Source organism: Ambystoma mexicanum, chromosome 8, assembly GCF_040938575.1.
Source record: "Ambystoma mexicanum isolate Mex_15411 chromosome 8, UKY_AmexF1_1, whole genome shotgun sequence".
NCBI classification, from domain to species: domain Eukaryota; kingdom Metazoa; phylum Chordata; class Amphibia; order Caudata; family Ambystomatidae; genus Ambystoma; species Ambystoma mexicanum.
The window spans coordinates 71,435,866-71,448,258 of NC_090929.1; positions in this window are offsets into that span (position 1 = coordinate 71,435,866).

Genomic DNA, 12,393 nt, shown 5'->3' on the forward strand with positions numbered 1-12,393 from the left:
GTGCTCCTTATCTCTTCCGCACCGATCTCTGCCGCCGTCCCTCCTGCACCATCCAGAAGTTCACCACGCGTAGCCCAATCATTCACACACCGGCATGTGTATTTTCAGCGGTCGACAGCCCATCTTCACGCACTTTTTTGCCCGGATCGTTGCAGGATCTCGGGAGCTCCTCCAGATCGCGTCCTCCTACATGGCCCTCGTAGCCACGCCCCCCACGCCCTTCCCACTTCACGTCTAGCATTTCTCCATCCACTTCGGGCTCTGCTCAAACATTCTATTAAACAGTTTTCAAATGGTTTACATCCTTCAGAGCTGGACCTCCCAGGAAAGACCGGAAGGATGGACCGAGCCACCACATCTCCCATGAGATAACATAGCAAGAAAGCCATCCTCACTGCCTGTGTCATGAAAGCTTTGAGGTGGCGCAAACAAATAATAGCTTGCACTACGTAGCAATTATTTTAACTATCCTCTTCCCCACACTACCATAGGGCTCTGGTACTGCCAAAGGGATGACCAAATGAGACCCAGTATTTTGGCGTCTTAACTTCAGGTTCTGCAGGACTGCCATTACAAGGCTCCCCCCTAATCCAATCTTGGGCCATAGTGCAGGGAGTTTTGAAACTTGGACTAACTCCAGTGGGAGGAGAGTTCCTTAGGCCTGTAAGCCACTAACCTGCACACTCAGGCTGTCTACCTTCAGGCCAATGGTCAGATTTGCTCTAGGGAATGGCACTAATTGCTCCCGCAATTGTCCAAGCATCTCTCTCGGAGAGCCCATGTTGACTCCATCAGGGTCCATGACAGTTTGGGCAGAAAATCTTAGCAAGGGCGTTTAATTTGGTCAGGTGCAGGCTGATGGAATTCTAGACTAGCTGCTGGCCCACAGACTGCAGAGAAAAACCCAAATGATAAAGGTTGAGGTAAGAGCACAGTTTGCACCGCCCCTGCAGGGAAGGTGGAACAGGACAACATACATCAGACACTCCTCAGCTTCTAGAGATCGGTAGTGAGAGAAATCAAAAATCTGTTAGTTCCCCTAATGCAACACATGTTTCAATAAACTGTGTTCTTGGTTATACCCTTTATTCCTGAACATTATTTCTGCTAATTGCTTAGAGGTGAGAATTTTGTGGGCATGACCCGCTTGTAGTTTTGCTGGTAAAATCAAATAAAGGGAGCTTGCTAGCTTTAAGTCACTTGTTTTGGTGGCAATACTGCTGGAAAGTCCACTTCTAGGAGCAAGTTACTAAAAAAGTCTCTAAAGGAGCTTGGCTGTAGTAGACAGGGTGGGGTTGCTTTCCCTGGGGGAGGGCAAAACTTCGAACTATGTTTTAGGAACATGGATGGGTGTTATTTTGAGGCTCTGGCTGGAGAGAAGCTATGGGACTTCGGTGGGCGCTTTCCTTCACTTCACTGCTCTATGGTTACTTCCCCAAGCAAACACGTAGGGAAGGCTGAATTGGACCCTTCAGGCAGCACAGCACTCTACAGAGGGTTCTACAACTGCCTTTTATCCCAAGAAATTCACTGAGCAGGCCCAGTAAGCAGGAGGCTGCCTTCGAGGGGGGCACAAAGCCTGCAATGAGAAGGAAGAGCGTCCTCTACTTGAGCTGCAGATGATCAGCATGGGCCCTCATATTCCAAGTGGTGGGAGCACAGTGCTCAGAGCTAGAGTTTAATCTATGAAGCAGTAGCTGAGGTACAGACTATCAGACTTTTCCAGAAAGGCCTAGCGCAGCGATGCCGAATCCTGTGTTGGTGCTGACTTCAGCAAGCTGTAGAGAGGCAGATGGACAGGTAATTTAGAGCCCACACTGTGCATGACCTCTATCATCCCAATACCACATCGAATGTATGAGAGACGTTATGCACTCAGACAAATGTATCGAATGTACCCTCAAACTGTTGCGGCGGACATGAACCTGCAGACACCATTGGACATAGAAATACTATAAGTAAAGTCTGACAGATGAAAAGTGATGTCATGAAGAGAGAAGACACGCGAGCACACTAAACCTAATGTATGAATATCTAAAGAATGAAGATGTAACTGAAGCAACAAAGTAACCATATATGCGAATATGTAGAAAACCATATACACTAAGAAGATAAGTGACGAGATGTAGTAGATGTATATATGCAGAAACGCAAGGTAGAGAAGACAACATAGAAGCTTGCTAAAGTAGGACAAATAATGCAAGTAAAGCAGCCATGTTGAGAAAATAGACGTCAGCATTGTATAAACGTAAGCGAGAAGCCTTGAGAAGGGAGACCAAGGCTGCAGAGCCGACAAGCGCTGGAATACAGGTTTGTGCAAGAACAAAGGGTATTTGGTGGTATTTGGTTGGCTCAGAATCAAGGATGCCACAGCAAGAAGCAACTGCAAGGAACGAAAGGAGTCAGAGGATAAACTACGTACGCAGGACATATTTCTCTTAGATTAAGTAAAGGAGTGAATAATTGTGAGTGGCAAGTATTGAACAATCAAAGATGCAGAAAGCATATGCAGGACAGAGCAACCAAGTTTCCAGAGGCCTAGGAGAGTAATAGCACCCAATATAATTGAATCAAATAGCACTAAATAGAAGGACAGATTAACAAAATCATGGTCTCCTCACACGTGATTCAGAACTGGAAAACAAGGTCTATTCATAAAGCTCCAGACGAAGTTAGCAATGTACCTTCACTCCCTTTAAAGTCCCAAGCAAGAGAACAGTCAGCAAGGTCAACTACAAAGAAGCAGCTTTGGCTTCGGGCCTAACTGATGAGATGATAGGCTAATTAGCTAAGAAAGGCAGTTGTCCAACGCTGTTCCCTTGCACCTGGGTTTCATTGCTTACATGCTGCTAATGAGCCAAATGTCCATGGTTGGAAGAGAGTGCCAACCAATCATGAGGGCCTATGTAATGGTGCACCATACATTGTTGCAGAAGCTTATCTGCTGCTGTTTTTATGCTATTTCTATGTCACGTAGTTAGACGTTGTTCAAGGCGTGCATACCAGATAAAGGGCATCCAATGAGGATACTAACACTCAAACTATATGTATAGGTTTCCCAATCCCTCCACCCGGTAGGTTTGTACTGTTTGCCACGTAGGATGACGTCATAGGCGACGTATGAGAGGTATAAAACCTTTTGTGTAACTGAAATGCCTTGAGTGTGTCAGCTACAATCTGTTTGTTTGCCAGGTTTTCCTACTTTATTGAACTGATAATTAAGTAGTATTTTGCCATATTCCTAGAGTCTGTCTGGTTATTTGGGCTGGAGATGATTTATTTTGGTAATGCGATTCGGCACTTGGAACGCTCCAGGTGCTACTGCACATTTGGTAGCAGAGGATGGTTCAGATCCAAGGACTCGGACTCATGACATCTTCCACCATAAGATCGCAGAGATTCCTGTGGAAAGCAGAAGAACCATACGTGTAAACCAAGACGGTCGGAAGGTGTCCGGTCCCCACGGTCCCCACGGTCGCCCCGCGGACTGAAGACAAAGTGGTGGATTGGGGAAGAGTCGACACCGACGGGCTCGAACTGAGCAACAGGCGCAAGTAGAACATTCAAGTTGGCAAATAAAAGGTGAGGGATTGTATTGTAAGCGTAAATATATAGTGGGGAAAACGTAAAAAGACTGATTTAAGAAGAGATTGCCTCGAGACCTATTCCCAAGAAGATAGACAGGAACACATCACACTCCAAGTTGGGGTATTTTTAGAGAGGAAACCTGAGCCAAGGCTGACATGAAGGAGGCACTTCACACTCCAAAATGGGGTACAATAGAGATGAGATACTTTTACTAGAGAAAGTAAAGAAAGACGATCATAGGAATTGTTGTGCACATTTGTTTGGGGTTATGAATATGTCGCTGTAAGAAGTTGATTTGTTTGACTGGAAACCTAGAACGATTAAAAAAATGTTTGTTTATCAGAGCCAAAAAACAAGCGATTGGCACCAATCATAGGAGGCTAAGAGTTGAGAGAAAAAATAAAGCAAAATAAGAACTGTAGATTGTCGTTAAAACAGCAGCACAGCGAAGATCGATAGAACTGTAACAAAGAAACAAAGAGAATACTATTATGTAGGCTTGGAAATTGTTTGAAGAATTGCTTTTTGGATAATGGGCAGCGATTGATGGTGCTTGCCTGAATAGATTTTTGTGATATAATGAAAGTAATAGCGAAATAAAATGTCTGGTAAATATTGACAGTTGAAAAAGGCCTGTCATTATGGAGGACAATCCTCTTCTACACTTGTGTAAAACATTACCCAGGTACACATCTAAGATTGGGGAATATCATGCTGAATGGGTAAGAGGCACAGCTGACAAAATGTTCATGCTGTGGCCTCAAGAGGGCTCCATATCAAGAACAGTATTGTAACACATTGCTTACATTACATTAACCAATTACTTTGTTATTTATGTACGTTTTGTTTGTAAGTAGCATATTCTTTGAAGTGCTGTGAGGCCTGCGGGCATGTAGCGCTTTATAAGAATTCAAATACATGCTGTGTACAGAGGGAAGAAGTTACAAAAAAGGTTTGCCATTTTAGAGCTATTAATAATGTATCAGAGGGAGAGAGAAGACCCACCGAGAGGGAGTGGATGCTTAATCAGCATGAGGGGGAGGGCACAAAGCCCTCGGCTCCTCTTTCTCCTTCTGAAGACAATAGTTAGACTACTGAGAAACAGATTCTTTCGTCTAAAGAAGTTAAAAGCAGCAGCAGGGTATATTAATCCAATATATGGACACCTGCTTAGAGAAGTGAAGATAGTACAGAAGACATTAAGATTAAAGAACGTGAAGAAATGTCCAGACGTAGTAAAAATGAGGAACGGACGAGAAAAGGGGCAAACTGATAGAGATAAAAGAGACTAAGACAAAAAGGAGAGAGATAAATTCAGTGAAGTGACAATTGTACAGAATGAATGGATGGGAGGACAAATATTACTCAAATTAGATGGAAAAAGTATTGAAGTTAAAGAGAAAAAAGAGGCACAGGAAAGAAAGGAAAAGGAATGAGAAAGGGCATACAAAGATGAGAATAGAAGGAAGAAGGTATGAAGAGCAGGTAAAGGAGAGAGAAAGGATTAGGAGAAGAAGAAACGTGAAGAAATAGAAACAGATTGAAAGAAAGAAGGTTGCAGAGAAGGGAGGAAGAGGTGAGAAGACGGAAGAGCAAGAGCTAAAGGAGATCAGAAGGAGCTGGGAACACAGGGAGGACGAAATAGATCACATTGTTAACAGATGTGTAATGCAAGTCAAAGAACGAGAATGATGCGAGGAAGAGAGAAGGTCAGAACAGCCCTGCATGGAGCTGCACGAGATACCTCGAGTACCGACATGGGCTTATGAGCATGAGGCAGAAGTCATAGGGAAAAGGATTGGGAAACTATATAGGCATATGAGGAAAAAGGATGGCTATGAGAGCAGAGGGAGTATCAAAGAATCTCCACCGACAGAAACAAGAGATAGATCGGATGACGTAATGATAGACCAGCATAGAACACGGTCCCTAAGCAGACTAGATCTTGATGACGAGGAAAGGGATAACAGTTGGGGAATCATGATGTCAGACGAAGAAAGGGAAGAAAATGGGAGCCCGAGAAGAGGGTGCATGTGGCTCTTTGATAGATCCAGATGTAGGAAAAGGTGTAAAGTGGTCAGATTTAGAAGAGCCGGAAGGGAAAACAACAAAATCTATATCATATCCTGCTCGACCACAAGGAAGGTCACATAGTGGAGGGGAAATGTCTCTGCCTTATGTAAGTAGATTAAGGTAATTGCAAGGACGAAGACGAACAAGCAAAACCAGCTCCGCCTAGAAGACAAGAAGCGTGGGTGGATACGATTGTAGAACACAATTCCCATTATTGGAGAAAAGTGGAAGACGATCACAAAATATACTGTGGCCGCAGATGAATAAAGATATTTTGAAATGCAAACTACCTAGTTGGACTGCAGGAGCGGGTAAATGGATTTGAGTTAGAAAGAATGGCGTTAGCAGTGGATGGCATAAAAGGCCTATTAGCAGCTATCCTAGGGGAGAGAGCTGATGACATTTGGAGATTAGCAGGATATGCAAGTGTGACAGCACAAAACACGACATGATGGAGTGCCATTTAATAATTGCAGAGCAGATATATGGAGGGGACTAGAGTACAGTATCCTGATACATCAGACATGTGTGTGATTATGACACGGAACATGCGAGAGAATGAAGATCCTGTTGCTTATATTCATAAGATTCAAGAACAATGGCGTCTTGGGACAGGAGAACCATGGGATAAGAACATAGCATTATTTTATGTCAGGGACTGCCCGAGCAGATGAAAAAACAAATAGCGATGGAAGCGAAACCATGGACAGAAATACAGTTGATTATCGTACACCATTGTCGGCTGTTATAAGAGAAGAATAAGAAAAAAGCTGAGAATAGGAAGATTGAGGAAGCAAAGTTGGTTCAGAAAGAATTGTCTAAATTCACTATAGAAGGAACAGCACTGACAAGTGGCAAGGCGTGGTTACACAAGAGTTACCACTGTAAGGAATGCATGTTATCAACAGTAAGACAGACACAAGAGACCACAGTTCAAGGGTGTTTATTGAACATTCTGAAGGGTCCGGAAAACACCTATCTAAACCTAAAACTAAAGATGGGAGCAAGCTATGACCATCAAATAATAAAGAATGCAGTCCTAGTGGAGTCTTGTCAACATAAAAGGGCTGATGCTAAAAAAAAAACTATCGTCAATCCTTACTACTCATTTACAAATTAAGGTGGGGTGATGTTCATGAAAAAGAAAGAAGCGTTCACAAAATGATAAGTCAGGATGTTTGGGCCATTGGCCTCCGGTCCCCACGTTTTCAGCACGGGACAAGGCGGTTCACTCGAGCAAAGCACACACTTTGGCTTCTGTGGCATGGGGATTCAGTTCTAATTTCACAGTTCAAGACCTCCTGTCTCCAAGTCTCTGCTTTTTGCAAGTTTCTTGACTCAGAGCGCCTGGTGTACACAAAACACGTAAACGTTATTTTCCCTTTTCTCACTATTTCAATTTGGGCATTCGCCCTGGATCCCCCTCTTCCAGACTCAGATCCCTTTCAAACTATGTTTAGAGAATCCTTTTTCAGGTGACTTGCAGTTCACCCCGGATCCCCCTCAGACAGGCTCAGATCCCTTTCTTTCCCTCAATTAGTCTCCCTCAGTCGGGCTCGGACCAATTGTGATGTACTTTAAACTATCGAAGACTTTCGAATGTGCATGGGATTTAGCAAGACTGATTGCATGACCACTTCGATATCAGTATTCCTTTTTCTCACACTCCGCATCAGTTGGATACATAACAGAGTCCTTCGAAGGCGCGCCCACGTGATCGACGCGGGAGTGCCCTGGGTACCTCCGGCAGGCTGTGCAGGTTTGATCAGCCTTAGTTCCTGGTCTTCGGTTTCTTACTTTCCAAGGCTCACGAAAGTAACCATCGTTAGAGGTCACGGGTACTTCCCTCCTTGCAACACTCTCTGGTCTTGCTGGTTTTCTCCTTGTATTAAACTGCCATCTTGGAACTGCTGTTTCCGTGTGTGGTTTGCCTCACTTGGTGTGTGCTTTCGTGCTCCACCTTTTATCCATGTGGGAAAGTGTGATGGAAGTCAGGTGTGTGTAATAATCCGCAATTGCCTGACCTTGCTTGTCCATGGTGTTGGGACATGTCAGATATATGGCTCTGGTGTTATTCCGTTGTCGCTCACGGTGAACAGTCCATCAGAAAGTGTTTGTGTCGGAGAAGGGGGCATCGGGTGTTATTGGGAAGGGGATACCGCCGTCTCAGCATCCGGTGTGTCACATCCACTCCCCGAGAACACCTCATCCAGGTGATCCTCCCACACTGGTCCACCCCCAGGAACTGGATCCAAAAGCGATGGCCGTGACGTGGCCACTTGGATGACAGATCCCCAGGGACTAGCGAGTGAGACACCTTCAGGTTTCTCACACCACCTACACAGCTAATCCATGTAGGGTACCCCACAGATAAGGGCAGGTACAATATTTGGCCACGTGGTAGAAGGAATGGACCTAGAGGACAAGGAGCTGGATTTCAAAACCCTCAAGGGGGAGCAGGATTTAATGGACAAACGCAGCAGTGCTGGAATTGTGCGAGGATGGGCCATATGGCCTGTATTGTGTAGATGTAGAGGAGCAATGCCACAGAACCTGCAAGCTCAAAGATGGGGACAGGCTACTTTGACCGTATAGTACAGAACCATCAGAGTATTATGCCACAGATCACACACAGTATCGGACACATGCGCCACAAATGCTGCGAACACAGCAGATACGCTGCAATCACAGTTGCCACAAGGGCAACCACAGCGAGCACCTATGCAAACACAGATACAGACCCAAAAGTACACTCCAACACAACAGGTGACAATACCACAAAAGAATGTGAATGCAGGAGCCCCACGAACACCTACACCCAGGATAGGGAGTGCGACAGTAGTGGGAGGAAATCCTTTTACAGGAACAGTGATACATTGATATCTACAATAGGAAAGTTCACAGAACAACCTGATGTTTTCAGTACTATCTCGACACCAGACCCCCAAGAGGAACCAAGGGTCAGGGTAAAAATAGGAAGCAAGACATTTTCGTTTCTTGTAGACATGTTATGTGATGTTATATGAATTTGTAGAGCGCAGCGTACGCCAGAGGCATCTTTGCGCTAGGGGGTAGAAGGTGAGAGGAGATTCAGGGAGAGCTAGAAGAGAAGAGTCTTCAGTGCATGTCTGAAGGCCAGATGATTGGCAGTAGCACGGTGAGCTCAAGGAATGAGGTTCCCTGCTTTTGCTGAGGCTACCGAAAAGGCGCGGCCTCCCGTTCGAGTGCGTTTAACATGGGGAACCAAAAGGAGTAGCGCAGACTGGGAGCGCAGAGGACGATTATGCATAGTGATTAAACTTCTCCTGCAAGTATTCACCCCCCACCTTGTAGAAAGCCCGGTGAACAGGCCACAGATTTAAAATGGATCCGCTGTTCAATGGGGAGCCAGTGTAGCTGACGCAGGAGGGGAGCTATGTGCGAGCATGCTGGCGGGCAGAAAATTGAGCGAGCAGCAGCGTTTTGGATCCTTTGGATCCAATTGAGCAGATAGTGTGGTTGGCCGAGGTACAGTGAGTTACAGTAATCCACTGTACTAAGGACCAATGCTCCAAACACTGGGGCATGAAACTGGCCTGGGATGAAAAGAAGAACCTTTCTTAGTGTCGGCAGTTTATAATGGCCGGCTTTGCAGATAACACCCACTTGTTCAGTCATCAGAGAAGAGGGGAACTTAACACCCACATTTCTCACCGTAGGAGACGGGAGAGGGAAGGGGCCAAGAGACGTGGGCCAGAAGTCCAGGGTCCAGTAGTTCAGGGGGGTATTTTTCCCTACCACCAAGACCTCTGTTTTACTACCACTAAGCTTGAGAGAGTTGGCAGCCATCCACACACCTAGATCTTCAAGGCAGATCCTGAGACGGGCTGCAGTGTGAGGCTGAGAGAGATCCAGACGTAACAAGATGTGCGTGTCATCAGCATAAGAGTAAAATCGAAAACCTTGAGATAGAATGAGAAGGAGCAGTGGCCGAATGTAGATATTAAAGAGCATGGGCGACAGGGCCGAGCCCTGAGGCACTCCACAGAACAGTGCAACTGATTTCGAACAGTAGGGAGGCAGAAAGACCGATTGAGACAAGTCGGTCAGAAAGTCTGCGAACCAGTTCAGCACCTGGCCCCCCCAGGCCTGCGTCCGACAAACGGGATATAAGTGTAGAGTGATCAACCGTGTTGAACGCGACAGAGAGGTCGAGTAGTAGCAAGGCACCCAGCCCACCCTGATCGACTAGCCGGGTGAGGTCATCGAGTATGGAATTGAGGACCGATTCAGTGCCTCCCCCAGGACGAAAACAGGACCTTAAACCAGGAGCAAATTTAACACGGATGTGTACCCAGTTAAGAAATCAATGTGGGAGGTGGGGGGGGTCGTGGAGGTTTAATCCGGATCTACGCCAATATTGCCGAAGCAGAGTTTCCTCTGGTTCCAAACCCAGGTACGACATTATGTAATATCCCAGCTACAGTTGAATAATTTAGAGCAACAGATTTAAAAAAACACCTTTTCAATTCCCCTTCATGAGGACTCCAAAGATTTGACCTCCTTTTCTTATATAAACTAGCGGTGGAAATTTAAGATTACCACAGGGGTACTTGTGAGTCCCCATCAATCTTTAATAAGGTCCTTCAGATGGACCTAGGTAAAATTCAACTTGTGAGCACAAGAATTCAGTACATAGATGACATACTACTGTCCAGAGAATATTCAGTCCAGTTTATTACAGTATTGGCAGGAAAATTATACGACAAAGATAAACTACCAGAAAGAGGTCCTGTACATAGGACAGCTAATCTCTCAGGAGAGGAGAAAGGTGACATCTAAGAGAGCAGAAGCAATCATGAAAACTCCAAGACCTGAGACAGTGCGAGAAATGCAGCAATTCTTAGGCCTATGTAATTATTGTAGGGCCTGTGTTTTTGATTACAGTACATATATTAGACCACTTTTGATGGGACTTAAAGAAGCACACATAAGCAAAAGTGAGATAACATGGACAGAGGAGATAACGGAAGGATTTGAAGAGATAAAAAAGGCGATTGTCATCATGTGTCCTACCTGGAGTCTGTGGAAGCGGTGGACCATCTGTGATGTATGTGCCATCACGTTCCTTTCGAATGCACCTTTGCAGTCTATTTTTTCTCAAGATGGCCGACCACCTTGAGTATACCGTCAGTCCAGGATCACACAGCCTCGAGTTACAACCCTGTTTTCTTTACTGTGGGTAAGACGCTGGTTTTCTTCATTCGCGCTCAGTGCATTTCTACCTTTTCTCTGTCTTAGCTACCTTTGCGTCACTGGTGCCTTGCTACTCACAGAACCTCCTGCTCGTCTGTGCTACTCTTTGGCTGCTTTGTTCTCCCTTTCCTCCTATGGCTCTACCAGTGCTTCCATCTTAAGTGATTGTATTCGCTGGCTCCTTCACTCGTGTCACTGCGACCTACACTCAACTCAGAACCCTGTCAAATATCCGGTCAGCAGCTTCAGTCAGGGTTTTTTTCAGTCGCTCTGGCTTTTTACCCTGTTTAGGCTGTTATGGGTAAGGGGGGGCTCTTGCCTTGGCAGTTCTGCAGTCAGGTATAGGGGCTTCACCCCATAGTAGGCCATTTCTTTATAAGGAAAGAAAGGCCACCGGAAGGAAGGCTAAGACTAACCCACGAGAGGCCCCCCCAAATCCGACACCAATAGAAGAAAGAGGTGAGGAGGGCATTACTGAAAGATTTGTACAGCCCCTGTGTTACTGATTCCAGACTATAGCTAGGTGTTTTATTTATTCTTGCATTCAAATGGAGTGGTAATGACAAAAGTCCATACGCAGAAGACAACATTAGGACATAAACCATTGGCTTATTACAGTGGGATTTAGACCAGGTAATGAGAGGGCATTACCCTTGTAAATAAGCATTAGCTGCTGCTGCTTTAGCAGTTGCAAAGTATTACAATGGATGCTCAGTTACTTTATTCGAACATTCCCTATTCCCCATTTTGGAAAAACCTAAAAGCATGTTGACTACACAGAGTGTTAGGATATGAGGTGATCATTTCAAATCCAGCGATCAAAATTGTTAGATGTAGAGTAGTGAATCCTGCAACATTTATAACAGAACCAGTAGAGTAGGAGGATTATGTACGTGAATGTGCAACGTATGCTGAGTTTTATGACGATATTCCGAACGTTAAAGAAAACGCTCTAGGAGGGGGTTAGGGGGCGAGGTTCTATTCATTGAGGGTTCTTAAAAAATTGGCCAAACGACAGGAGAAAGGCTTACAGGATCGACAGTAGTGAAGTTAAAGCAGAATGGTGAATTGGAAGTAGTGACAAGTGCAAGATTGCCTTCACATTGCTCAGCATATGCTGCAGAATTACTGGCGCTTATCGCCGTACTGCAGAGATATGAGGAAGTGACAGGGTACTCTGACACTGCCTATGTGACGTCAACCGTACACGCAGGGTTGTCACACTTGAAAAGGAAGGACTTCCTCCACGCAGACGGCACTCCAGTGCAACATGTATCGCTATAGGCCAAGCTTAATAAGGGTCTAAAGCTCACATTGGCTTTCGCCATGGTGAAGTGCGCAGCCCATACTAAGAGGGCAGATATGATTTCTTGCGGCAATGAAGCCGCAGATGTTGAAGCAAAAAGAGCAGCAAATATTTCCAATAGTTTAAATGTTGACGTAGGTTTTAAGAAAATGAAGGAACGGTGCATGATGATGAAATAAGGCTTTAATATA